The sequence below is a fragment of the Saccostrea echinata genome, unplaced genomic scaffold, assembly GCF_033153115.1.
Source record: "Saccostrea echinata isolate AGI-Se365-2 ecotype Australia unplaced genomic scaffold, CSIRO_AGI_Sech_v1 ptg000001l, whole genome shotgun sequence".
Taxonomy (NCBI): domain Eukaryota; kingdom Metazoa; phylum Mollusca; class Bivalvia; order Ostreida; family Ostreidae; genus Saccostrea; species Saccostrea echinata.
This window is the reverse complement of record NW_026889750.1, coordinates 9,110,882-9,123,721: the sequence shown is the minus strand read 5'-3', so window position 1 is coordinate 9,123,721 and position 12,840 is coordinate 9,110,882.

Below are 12,840 nucleotides of genomic sequence, written 5' to 3'. Positions count from 1 at the left end.
TGACCTGTTATTTATGTATATGCAAGATCGTTGAATTTGACAAAAGTTGTGTTACGATAAAATGCTATTGCACTGAAAGCAACCATTTATTGATACATTCTGATATTTTATTTAATATAATGGAACATTTTCATGTTTATAAATTGGGACACGTAAAGTAAATACGCATATACGAGGGGTTATCAAAAAGTTCGTGGACTAGCGTCATAAAATTAAAACCGCTTTAGGTACATCAATGAATTTTTACACATTTAGTTAGCATCATCTTTTCTATCTATGGAATAAACCATAAATCATAATTTTTACTTTTTAATAAAATGTTAGTGTTTTTGTAAGCAGAAGTATGTCCAGGCGGCGCAACCTCTAATATGACGTTTTTTTCTACCTGAGTGTAACTGAGAAAAACTCTTTAGATATGAGTATTTGTCATCAAAAAATTTCGTTAATTCAGGCATGTGGTACGACACATTTGTTCAGTAAAATTTGCAATTTTTACCCCATTCTGTAATTTCTATGAAATTTTATCGTAAATTTTATATGGAGTGTCCAAACAATTATGGGCTTGAAAATAACGTCAAAAAGGGGGAGGGGTTTCTTTTTCAAACAGTCTATAGAGTTTCGGTCCTGGAAAAACTGGTATTGACCTAAAGAATGTTTAAACTGGCTACAGAAAAATAAAATGCATCCAGAGTACTTGTTTTTTAATGCCAAAAAGATTCAGAGAGATGAAATATGCACTGTTAGTGTCGATTTGTAGTCAAGGTGTCAAAAATCAGTCACGTCGAAAAGTGACGTTGATCATGTGTGGTAGAAATTGAACTCCAACAAGCTTAAGTATTCTGGCATAATCAAGTGAGGATCTTTCCCCATATAAAGATCCATTTACAATATTATATGCATTGAAAACAGCTGCTCATGACATTGTAAATTCATATAAATAAGACGGGTTTAAGTCCTTACTTAACTCCAGGTAATCTCATCAAGATAAGTGTATGAGGTAGAGAGAGGGGACATTAAGAAACAATGACGTTAAGCGGACGTCATGACACTAAACGGCGACAGCACCGGGTGATCACATAAAGTCTTTTTAATTTTAGAATAATTTTTGCAAATTATCAACTTATTAAGCTAAAATTTTCAACATTTCTTAAACTTTTGTTGTTTTATGTTCCGCATAAATTTTGTAAGCAAAGACTACATATTAATTTTATCGCGTCAGTCCACGAACTTTTTGATAACCCCTCGTATAAAGTGATAGACAGTATACTACATGTAGTATATAAGTGTTAAACTCAGATAAATAAACCGGATAAATTCTTGCTTTAGCTAATAAATATTATCGTTCATAATTTAACACATATGTTTTACGCAGAGAGGACAAAAGTTTCTCATTTGAAAAAAAAACCTCTGAAATTTAGTCAAAGAAATTGTGTGTATTTGTCCAAAAATGAATGTCCCGATGCAATATACATATATACATGTAAAGGTTATAATAATGTTTTGTTAAAAATCATTTGATGACGTTGTAAATAGTATACTGTACATATTTGATTATTGGACAAGGATAGTGTATACAACTACAGCTTCGTAATGGGAGAGAAAGGTAAAATATTCCACTTATCCACGATTCAGCACAGTTTTTCCGCGAAAAAAAATTCTTTTCTGCGACACAGATGGAAATTACAGCTATTACGCGACACAGGTGCTTGTGGACAGGATGCCCCCTCCGTCCAAGGATATTTTTATTCGTCTTTTGCCATAAATTGATCTTCTAGTACACATTTACAATGTATTCCATATGAAAAATCAAAAAAAAAAAAAAAAAAAAAAAAAAAAAATTAACGTAGAATTAACGTTTTATTAAAAAATCATACCCATGGTATTATGAAATAGAGCTCTATTTTATTATACTGCGGGTATGATTTTCTTTTGTTGGTTTCTCAAGCACATCATTTAGGTACAAAAAGCCTATCAAAAGCTGGGGTTCTCGAATTTTTGATTCTCTTATTTTTGAAAATTGACGCTATTCAAAAATACCGCATCTGAATGATGCACAACACAAAAAAGGAAATTGGATTACTGGAAGCATGACTTGTGTAGCACAGCCTACATTGCAAGAGGTTTTTATGTTGCACAATGCACCATATCTAACATATACAATAAATACCAACAGCATGGTACAATCAAGGATCGCCAAAAAGATTGCAGACCACGCGTGACATCTGCAGCACAGGGTCGGTTTATTGGTTTGCGTCATCTGTATCAACATTCCACAATGACGTCGTCTACAGCATTAGCTATCCTTGCAATGCTCAGAAAATCAAACAAGACCGCCTCCAACTGCATGACTACGGGATGATGAAATTAGAGCCGAGGGACTTATACATGCTACCGTTCTGACCCCACAATACCGCTAATATCGACGTTAAAGGTCAACAGATTATGGCAACAGCGCACAACAGTTTGATGTAGGTTGAGTCCAGATTTTTTATTGCAAAGCCTTTTGGAAGAGTGAGAGTACATAAGCTTCGTAATGAACGTTTTGTAGAAAACTGCCACCGGGAGGTTGATAGATTTGGTCCTGGTAGTGTTTTGATATGGGCAACGGTGTTGTATACAAGCAGGACTGATTTGGGTCATATTTAAAGGACTTTGACGGCACAACAGTACTCTGACGATGTCCTACCTGCACATGTCTTTCCAATAATGCAACACCCTGGAACCGTTTTTTAGCTCACCTGAGCCGAAGGCTCAAGTGAGCTTTTCTGATCAAAATTTGTCCGTTGTCTGTCGTCGGCGGCGGCGTCGTTGTTGTCGTAAACTTTTCACATTTTCATCTTCTTCTCCAGAACTACTGGGCCAATTTCAATCAAACTTGGCACAAAGTATCCTTGGGTGAAGGGGTTTCAAGTTTGTTCAAATGAAGGGCCACGCCCTCCTCCAAGGGGAGATAATTACGAAATAGCAAAAAATTAATGGCATTATTGAAAAATCTTCTTCTCAAGAACCAGTGGGCCAGGAAAGATGAAACTCATGTGGAATTATTGTCAGGTAGTGTAGATTCAAGTTTGTTCAAATCATAACCCCCGGGGATAGGGTGGGGCCACAATGGACGATCAAAGTTTTACATAGGAATATATAGGAAAAATCTTCAAAAATCTTCTTATCAAGAACAGCAAAGCTATGATTGGTCATATTTATTTGGAAGCATCCACAGGTGGTGTAGATTCAAGTTTGTACAAATCATGACCCCCGGGGGTAGGGTGGGGCCACATTGGACGATCAAAGTTTTACATAGGTCTGGAATATATAGGAAAAATCTTCAAAAATCTTCTTCTCAAGAACAGCAAAGCTATGATTGGTCATATTTATATGGAAGCATCCTCAGGTGGTGTAGATTCAAGTTTGTTCAAATCATGACCCCCGGGGGTAGGGTGGGGCCACAATGGACGATCAATGTTTAACATAGGTGTACATAGGAAAAATCTTCAAAAATCTTCTTCTCAAGAACAGCAAAGCTATGATTGGTCATATTTATTTGGAAGCATCCTCAGGTGGTGTAGATTCAAGTTTGTTCAAATTATGACCTCCGGGGGTTGGGTGGGTCCACAATGGACGATCAAAGTTTTACTTAGGAATATATAGGAAAAATCTTCAAAAATCTTCTTCTCAAGAACAGCAAAGCTATGATTGGTCATATTTATTTGGAAGCATCCTCAGGTGGTGTAGATTCAAGTTTGTTCAAATCATGACCCCCCCCCCCCTACTCCCTTTTCAGGGGTAGGTTGGGACCACATGCATTTAAGCTTTTCAATACTAAACTGATTTTTCCTTTTTTCCTAGCCACAGTGCTCAGGTGAGCGATGTGGCCCTTGGGCCTCTTGTTTTTTTTTTTTTTCAATCTGACAGTACAGAGTCGCACCCGACTCGTCTGACAAGTGCATTCTTGCAAAGCCTCAGCATTTAGTCCTGTCTTGGCCATCTAAATAGCCAAATTTAAAGCCATTGAGCATACATTGGAAAAAAATGAGAAGACATATTCGTCAAAAATAACCGCATCCCCAGACTCTGCAACAGCTGAACCAACCTGTACATTGAGAGTGACATTGTATTCTAATACAGTTTTTAATGCACTCATTTGCGTCCATGGGATGACGTTTTAGATAATTTCAACAGTTTTGGGGAAAACCCTTCTTCCCATCAAACAATTTTTTTCACTCAAATAACAATATTTGCTAACAATTTTAAAAAGAATACGTGTACATCATTGATTAACCGAATGTATGCAGTTTCATGCAGTACATTGTAAATATATATCTTGTCTCCATTGTATTTTTTATTATTATTATTATTTTTGTTGTTGACACATTCGTTTGTTTAGTTTTTTAAAAATGAAATTTTTAAGATGCAGACCTGCAATTTTTATGATAATTTTTTTTTTTTAGGAAAGAGTTTTCTTCTTGGTGAACAAGATATAATCCAATGTAACTTACATGTATAGTTTTCCAATGCAATACCCTTTTGAGTTTTTTTTTTGTTGTTTTTTTTTTTGTTGTTTTTTTTTTTGTTTTTTTTTTTTGTATTTTGTTTGTTTGGTTTTTTAAAATCGCAATGTTATTGTAATGCGATCTTGCTTCATTCTTTATTTGACACATTGCATCCATGCAAGAAATCTGTAAAATGCCGACGGACACGACTTTTTTTTTTTTTTTTTTTTTTTTTTAAGAGAAGTTATTTCTTAAAGTGCAAGATGATTTCATTGACAAATTTAAGATAATTAACACTTAACAAATGAAATGCACGTGTTTTTGAAAAAAAAACTTTTGCATATTTTTTTTTTCAAATCCAAAGCTTGTGGTAATTTAAATACGTAATAAGAGACAAAGAAGTAGGTGTTTTAACAATTTTTTATTTTTGTAAAACATTCAACAAAAACCACCTACTGAGTTCCAGTATTGTTTACTTGACTAATTAAAAAAAAGATAAATTTTATATATTTCTTGAATTCTGCATCTTATTTGTCTTGATTTTCCAGACAAAGATTTCAACTTACTTTTCCAGCAACTTATTTGTGGAAGGCGACATGGAGATCAAAGGGGACCAACGGAAGATTGAGAAAATTCCCTATTTGGTTAACAACATCATTAAAATCGCGTTAAACTGGTTCAAATGACATTATTTTAGATTTGAAATTTCCAAATGATTGTAACTTTATAATTAGTAAAAATTGTGGATTTGAAACCATATGACAATAAAAACTATCAAAGAAAATGCATGAATGAAGAACATAAAAGTTATTGCCCTTTACACATTTTTTTTTAAAAAGAATAAATTATTGTGAGACGATATTAATATTTAAAATTCTTATAAGACACCATTTTTTTTAATAACACCTATTTCAAAAAATCGTCCAAAATTTATGTTTTTATGGGGCAAGAAGTTAAATGAATGAAAGATTTTGAAAAAAAATCTATGCCATCACATTGGGGCTTCTAACTCTTATTTGGATCAAAATCCATTTGAAATGCCCACAGATAAAAATGAAAATATATAGTTTTATATGAAATAAGCTTGAGAAAAGTGATTTCATTTTAAATAATCTTTTAAAATCGCATCAAAAGGACATGTTATATATATCAATATATATGAAATACTGACCCTTTAAAGTTATTCACCACGATATATAACCAAATATCAATACCTTCTAAACCCCTTCTTTATACATTATTTATTTATATTATTTAGTGCTATAGTATTTTAGGGTTATATTGAGTGAACACCATTTGATAATTTTAAGTAAACCAGTACAAATATTCATGTAATTTTAAATAGATGCTGAATTGGCGTATTTTATTGCTTCCTGGGCATACCAAACTTTATATTTATAACTCATTTCTTGTTAACAAACATACATCAAAATAATAAAATAGTATCCGTCTGCCCCGACATATGAATCTAATTTATCGCACCATAAGCAGTGGTGATAAAGTAACTGATGAATTAGAATTCGAAGTTATTGACAGTTATTGAGAAGACGGATTTGAAAATTGTAATTAAATTGATTTTTTTGTATGCTCGTTTTCCTTTTTGATATAGGAGATTTTACCTACACCCAAAACACGACTTTAATTATGATTGCGAAAAAAGAAATCAATCACAAATCTGAAAGCAAGCAAAATATAATTTAGTACAATTAAACTGCTTGACTTTTTCATTAACTTTAATACTAATTGTTTCTGGAAACATATCTCTTTTCTCCCTTGAATTAAGAGATCAAAAATGAAATAGATATTTTTCTCTGTTCATCTAGCAGCTTTTTTTTTCTTTTAAGAACTTATGCCCTGTTCACACGGAGAGTTTAATTCGCAGTAAATTAATGCGAAGTAAAATAATGCGAATTAAAATAATGCGAATTAAATTGCGTTCACACGGCAGCTAATGCGAAGTAAACTAATGCGAATTAAAATTTTATTTCTACAGTAAGGCTATTCAGTAAGGCTATTATGACGTCATTTTAAAATCACGTCACCTTATGCGGAGCAGACCCATATGACGTTCTGTCATAGTGTCTATACACATTTCAGTGATTGACATAATTTTTCTTTGTTTTCCACTAAAAAATAGCATAATTACCTATATCTGACCACCGACATGTGGCATGTGACTTAATTGTGCCATTACGCATGCGTCGAAATTTAATTCGAATTAGCTTCGCTTAGCGTTCACACGGAGCTAATGCGAAGTAATTTAATGCGCAGTATATTAATTCGAATTAAACTAATTCGCATTAAATTCCCCGTGTGAACGCGGTTCAAATTTAATTCGCAGTAACTTACGTTTAATTTGAATTAAACTCTCCGTGTGAACAGGGCATTAGTTTTAGCTCACCTGAGTCAGAGGCTGAAGTGATCTTTTCTAATCAAAGTGTCCAGTGTCCATCAGTCCTCTGTAAACTTATCACATTTTTACTTAGAACTACTTCAGAACCACAAAGCAATTTGCCAATTTCAACCGAACTTTCCACAAAACATACTTGCAATAAGAAGATTAAGATTATATATATATATATATATATATATATATATATATATATATATATATATATATATATATATATATATATATATATATATATATATATATATGAAGGGCCACGCCTTCTTTAAATGGGAGATAATTAAGAAACAGTGGTCATTTGTTGGCATCATTAAATTTCTAACTGGAATCATCATGAATGACTATATTTCCTTTAAAAAAATTAAGTTTAAAGGCTATTTCAGTCAAAATTCCCCTCCAGTTATGCTGAAATTGTCCGCATTTTTATTATAAATTACAAAAATTATAATGACTGCTAAAGCAAAATCTTATCTGAATAAATAGAGGAATGATGAACCGAAATTTACTATTTTCAAATAAATTTTCATTCATATGAGTGTTCAAAAGTTTGCCAAAGGTCTTAGATAGGTTCAGTATTGGGGACCAAAAAAGACTGAAGTCTAATCTATAACATGTTGAACGAGAAAATGTAACTAGGGTTTAATGATCTTTACCACCAAGTATAAAATTGATGCATCTGGCTGTTAGTTCGCAAATTGAAATTTTAATTTGCCGTAATTATGACATTACGGTTGACATGTGCAGTCGTCAGGACTGAAAATTACCATTTCTGCATTTAATCAAAAGGAAATAGAAGTGGTATGCTTTCATGAACACAGTAAACACCTGTACTTGTAACACACTTGTACTAATAGTACACCTGTACTAGTAATACACCTGTACTAGTGAGAATTTGAAACTCAGATAATCGTACGGGATGATATCTTACTATTGCCAATAAATATGATAGTTTAGAATTTAAACAATGTGTTTAACATTGAAATGAAAACGTTTCATTTTATGCATTGGAAAAAAAGTTCCTCTGAAACTGTTTTATGCATTTGTCCAAAATGAATGCCCCATTGCAACAAATTTACATACGTATTTTATAAGAATAAATCAGTCGTGTTACGTTTACATTATTTGAGATGTATGAAATATGTGGAGTTAACGAACAGTATTTGAGCTCAAAAGTCCATTAAACATTACAAAATAGGAGCAGAGCAAACACGGACTTCTAAGACATCAGAGGTGGGAAAAGGTGCCATGGAGGAGTGAGAATCCCCTGCCGACCGGTCACACCCACCTGTGCTCCATGTCCTGATCGGGAATTACCAGAAAAATCCGTCGACATTTCAGTGTGTAAATAATGGCCTAACAGTAAGTATAGAAAAAGTCAGGTCAGTCAGCATTTGACTTAATGATAGATTGTATTTGCTGACAAGGTCATTGTATCGACCATAGAACTTACGAAATGATGACTTTAACAAGATTACTGATATTCTTGTGAATATCTAATAAATATATATATAGTGAACATTCTTATAAATAATAACGAAAACCCTATTCAATTTTTGGTAAAGCACAGTGTACAGTTATGCAACTTCATTAACATGAGACAGAGGTAAAAAAAAAAAAGAAGCTCGAAACAACTACGTAGCAATGCTCATCAATTTCGTTAATCATGTTCAAACTAAAACTCTCTAAGATTTAGTTAACGGTTCCAGAATTGACACTTAGAAAAAAAATGGCACTTCTGTAACTTACAAATACATGTATGAATGAAATGTGCATCTTCTCACTAACAGAAGTCCTTTAGATATTCCAATTCGAAGAAAAATTAATAATACAATGATTAAAATATGTCTGAATAAATTGATACGCAAAATGAACTGTAAACAGTACTATATACTTACTATGTACACATAAGGTAATCAGTCAAAAACATTTAACTATGCTAGAAACAAACAAAAAATTCTCGTTCAATGTATAGATATGGAATAAAGGTTTAAAAGAAATGGTCAACATTTTCAGATTAAAAGTTTACAAAGTGGTGTTCGAACAGCGCAACTGTGCTTTTACTGCTCTCAATAGAACCTTGTTCTACGCTCTTTGTAATTCCAGGTGTTCCACAACTGAAAACACCAATCCTTTTCACCTGTAATGAGAATATACCCCAAAATAGGTTAAAATTAATCTAAAATGGCTTGACAAGTCGGTGACGTCAGCAGCAAGATGTTCAGTTAATTAAAATCTTGTTTTGCACGTGCAAATTAAAATCTTCATGCTGAAATAGCCATCGTTTTCCTTTCGCCTACTAGACAACTTGTACATACTACTTTAAAAAATTTAATGTATTTGCCACGATAATTCTTCAAGATACTGTAGAAAAACTGGGGAAGTAAAGTTAGATTTACTTTGTTAAAACATAACTTCTAAGCCAGCCTCATACCACCACAGCTGTTTCCATGTCGATTTGTTTTAGAGAATTGGGTGATGAAAATGTCCACAGCTAAATATATACCATGCCTTTCCCGTAATATCTTCCAGGTCCCTTTTGATGTCTAATCATCATTCAAAGAAGTTCAAAAGGAAATTACTACGTCTAAGGCTGGTCAGTTTTAGTGTGCTCTGCAATATGAACTAAAATTCTGGGCCTCTCTAAGTGTCTCAGATTAATATAGTAATTTTAAAACAAATAGATAAAAGTACCATAAAAAATTCCTTTCATGAAAAAGGACTATGGAGTAATTAGGGACATACGCAACGTAGTTTTGAGCTTTGTTTTCTTATTTCCTGTATAATTTAAGAGTTCCAATAATTAAAGGTATGATGCTTGGTAATGCTGTTTAACTCCTCTGAATTAATTTTTGAGGAAATGCCAGCTAGAACTATTTTTGCTAATTTAAAAAACACAAGGATTTTCGTCGTTTGATACCTGATAAAAACTCCTGGTAATGAATACTGAATTTTTATCTAAGAACATCTCATGGTACTCTGATTTTAAATTAAGAATATCTTGGAAAATTATCAGTGGGAAAGGTACATTGTAATGTACCCGGATGTAGAGTGAGAGGATGACTTCGTGGGGAGCATGCGTCAGTGTGCATTGTAGGTCAGACAGGTAAATCGAAACCATTGCTGAGATTGTTGGTCAAAGTTATCAGATTGCTTCAACTCGACTTGGGTCATGTCTTAGAAAGAAAAATGTATCTTAATTAAATATTTCTTTTTTTTTTTTAGGTGTTTCTGATTATTCTAACAGTCCGAGAAAATACCTCTTCTTTGGCATCAAACAAATTGTTTACTTAAAGTAAAACGCCATTTATATATACATAAATGCTGATAAATCTGAACACGCATAAAATGCCTTTCAATTCAAGTTTACCTTTCACAATGTCTGGTTTTAGACCACAATTATTGAATTGCATATTTTACCTCCTGTCGACATATTTCTCTGTCTAGTGTTGTTTAAAAATTAAAATGCAGATTTCCTGATTATTTTTTAAAGGGAAAAATTGAAATCATTGATATATCCAAAACATTTTGTGATCCTTTTAGGTCATTTTAAATTATGATCTGATGGCGCAATTACTCAACAATTTAGCACAAAATTTGGCTTAGCGTATTTCTGAAGGTATCTACTCATGTATATATGCATGTTATTTATCGATATACTTGATTTAGCTGGAGCTGCTTTCCGCCAAAGATGCTAAATAGAATACACAGCCAAATATAATACTTTAGACGTATTGTGATGCAAATTGCTTCATTTTCATATGACATTCTTCTGTCAGTAATAAGGTAAATTTGTAAGATGCCGAAAAATAAATATTTATTCTTTTTATGACATATTGATATAATTCAAAGTTAACAGATGGCTTTGATTAATTCGGTTTCTGATATTGTATTACATTTCGCTGTGCATTCTGCTCAGCGCTGTGGCGGAAAGCAGTTTTCTCTAAATCAAATATATAGCTAAAAACTAGCATATTAAGAAAAGGCTAAATCGAATCCACGATAAATTTTTGAAAAATGAATTTCAGTGAAGAATCAGGTGCCTAGTAGGAGTAAGCATCCCCTGTCAGCCAAATTTTGAACACGCTAAATATAATACTGTATTTCATTTGTTTTTGTTTTTTTGTTTTTTTTTTTGTTTTTGTCTCTCTCTAATTGGCCATCTTCTAAATTTAAATTACAGATCATTTAAAAATGATAATATAAATAAATGAAATAAGCTAGGGAAATAAAATCAGTGTAGAAAGAGAAGATATTTTAAAAATATTAGTGTGATTTCTGTTTAAATGATCTTTTAAAATTACCTCAAAAAGACATATAACATTAAAAATACATAAATGACCAACTTCACTCATCAGAAATAACCTTAAATTAATTCTTTCCAAACTCCTTTGGGATCGAACTCCTGACATTCTTCACTTAAATACTAGCATTTTATAGAGTTACTGTATAGGGGGAAAATAACTCGCGGTGTTAATATTCGCTATATTCACGGTGTTAATAAATCCGTGAATTCAAGAAACAGTGAATAAGTTTTCAATATTTGGATATTTAAGAATAGACTACGATACGTGTAGTACATGGTCATTTCAGTAATTACGAGTCGCACTTGTCATTCAATAATTTTAACTATCACGCTTTACTTTAATTTAGATCATCAGATAATAACCTGTATTTGTTAAAAAGCTGTTTTAATAGCCAATGCTACATGTTTCATCAATCAAAACGGTTTTGATTACCCGTGCGTAACTATGTTACCACGTGTATTCGTTACCTACACTATCATACGTATTAGTTTTTATCGACATTTTAGTTTTAAAAAATCATTCAAATAATATCGAACTTGCTGAAGATGTGGAAGGATATTATATCGTCGACCTACATTAACAATTTCTTACCGTCCAGCAGCTGTCCAGTGGTTTTTCGCCGCGATATATTATCCCTTCGGAAAGAAGATCTTGGGGTGTCGTAATCGCATATAGGAAAGTCACTCGACGTTCATAGTCAAGGACTTTTAATAACTAATTAGTTATTAAATCTAACTATTTTATATAAACATACCCTGTGAAGTGAATACATGACGCTGATTATGTCGTTCTAGCTATGCTATGGATTAAACGGATATAGACAAGGGAGGTAACTTTATTTTATACATGTACCGATTCCGCGAAATCAACAAACCGCGATCGTGTCGGAGGAGAGAAAAACGTGAAAATTACAACCCGTGAAATTAATCCCCTATACAGTATATTGAGTGAGCATCATTTCATAATTTTGAGCAAACCAGTGCAAATATAACTTCAGACATCAGCAGATTTCTTTCATGCTTCCTTGGTATATCAATCTTTTTATTTATTACTCATTTCTTGTTAACAAATATATATCAAAATATTAAAATATTTTCATTCAACCGCGACATATGACTGTAATTCATCACACCTTAAGCAGTGATAATGTAGTAACTGATGAATTAGAATTAGAACATATTGACAGTTATTGAGACAAATTTAAAAATTGTTATTAAATTGAATTCTGCTAGGTTCTGTTTTTCTTCCACACCCAAAACGTGGCTTAATGATTGGTAACTGTTACAAACTCACAGACAATTTGAAAGCAAGCAAAAGATATGTTTTTGAAAAATAAAACCTTGGTGACATTTTCAGTAATGTTGACACTTATTTCTGGAAATATGTCCCTTTTCTACTTTTAAATCGGAGTTCAAAATGTAAACTAGATTTTTTTTCCGTTACATCTAGCATTTTTTAGACCAAGTTATTTTTATCTCATCCTAGCCAAAGGGTCAATTGAGATTTCCTGATCGAAGAATGGCTGACGTCCGTCTGTAGTGTATCGTTTTTCGTGTCTTGTCTGTCAGCTTTTCATATTTTCAACTTCTCCAGAACCATAAGACCAATTTCAACCAAACTTGCCTCAGAGCATATTAGT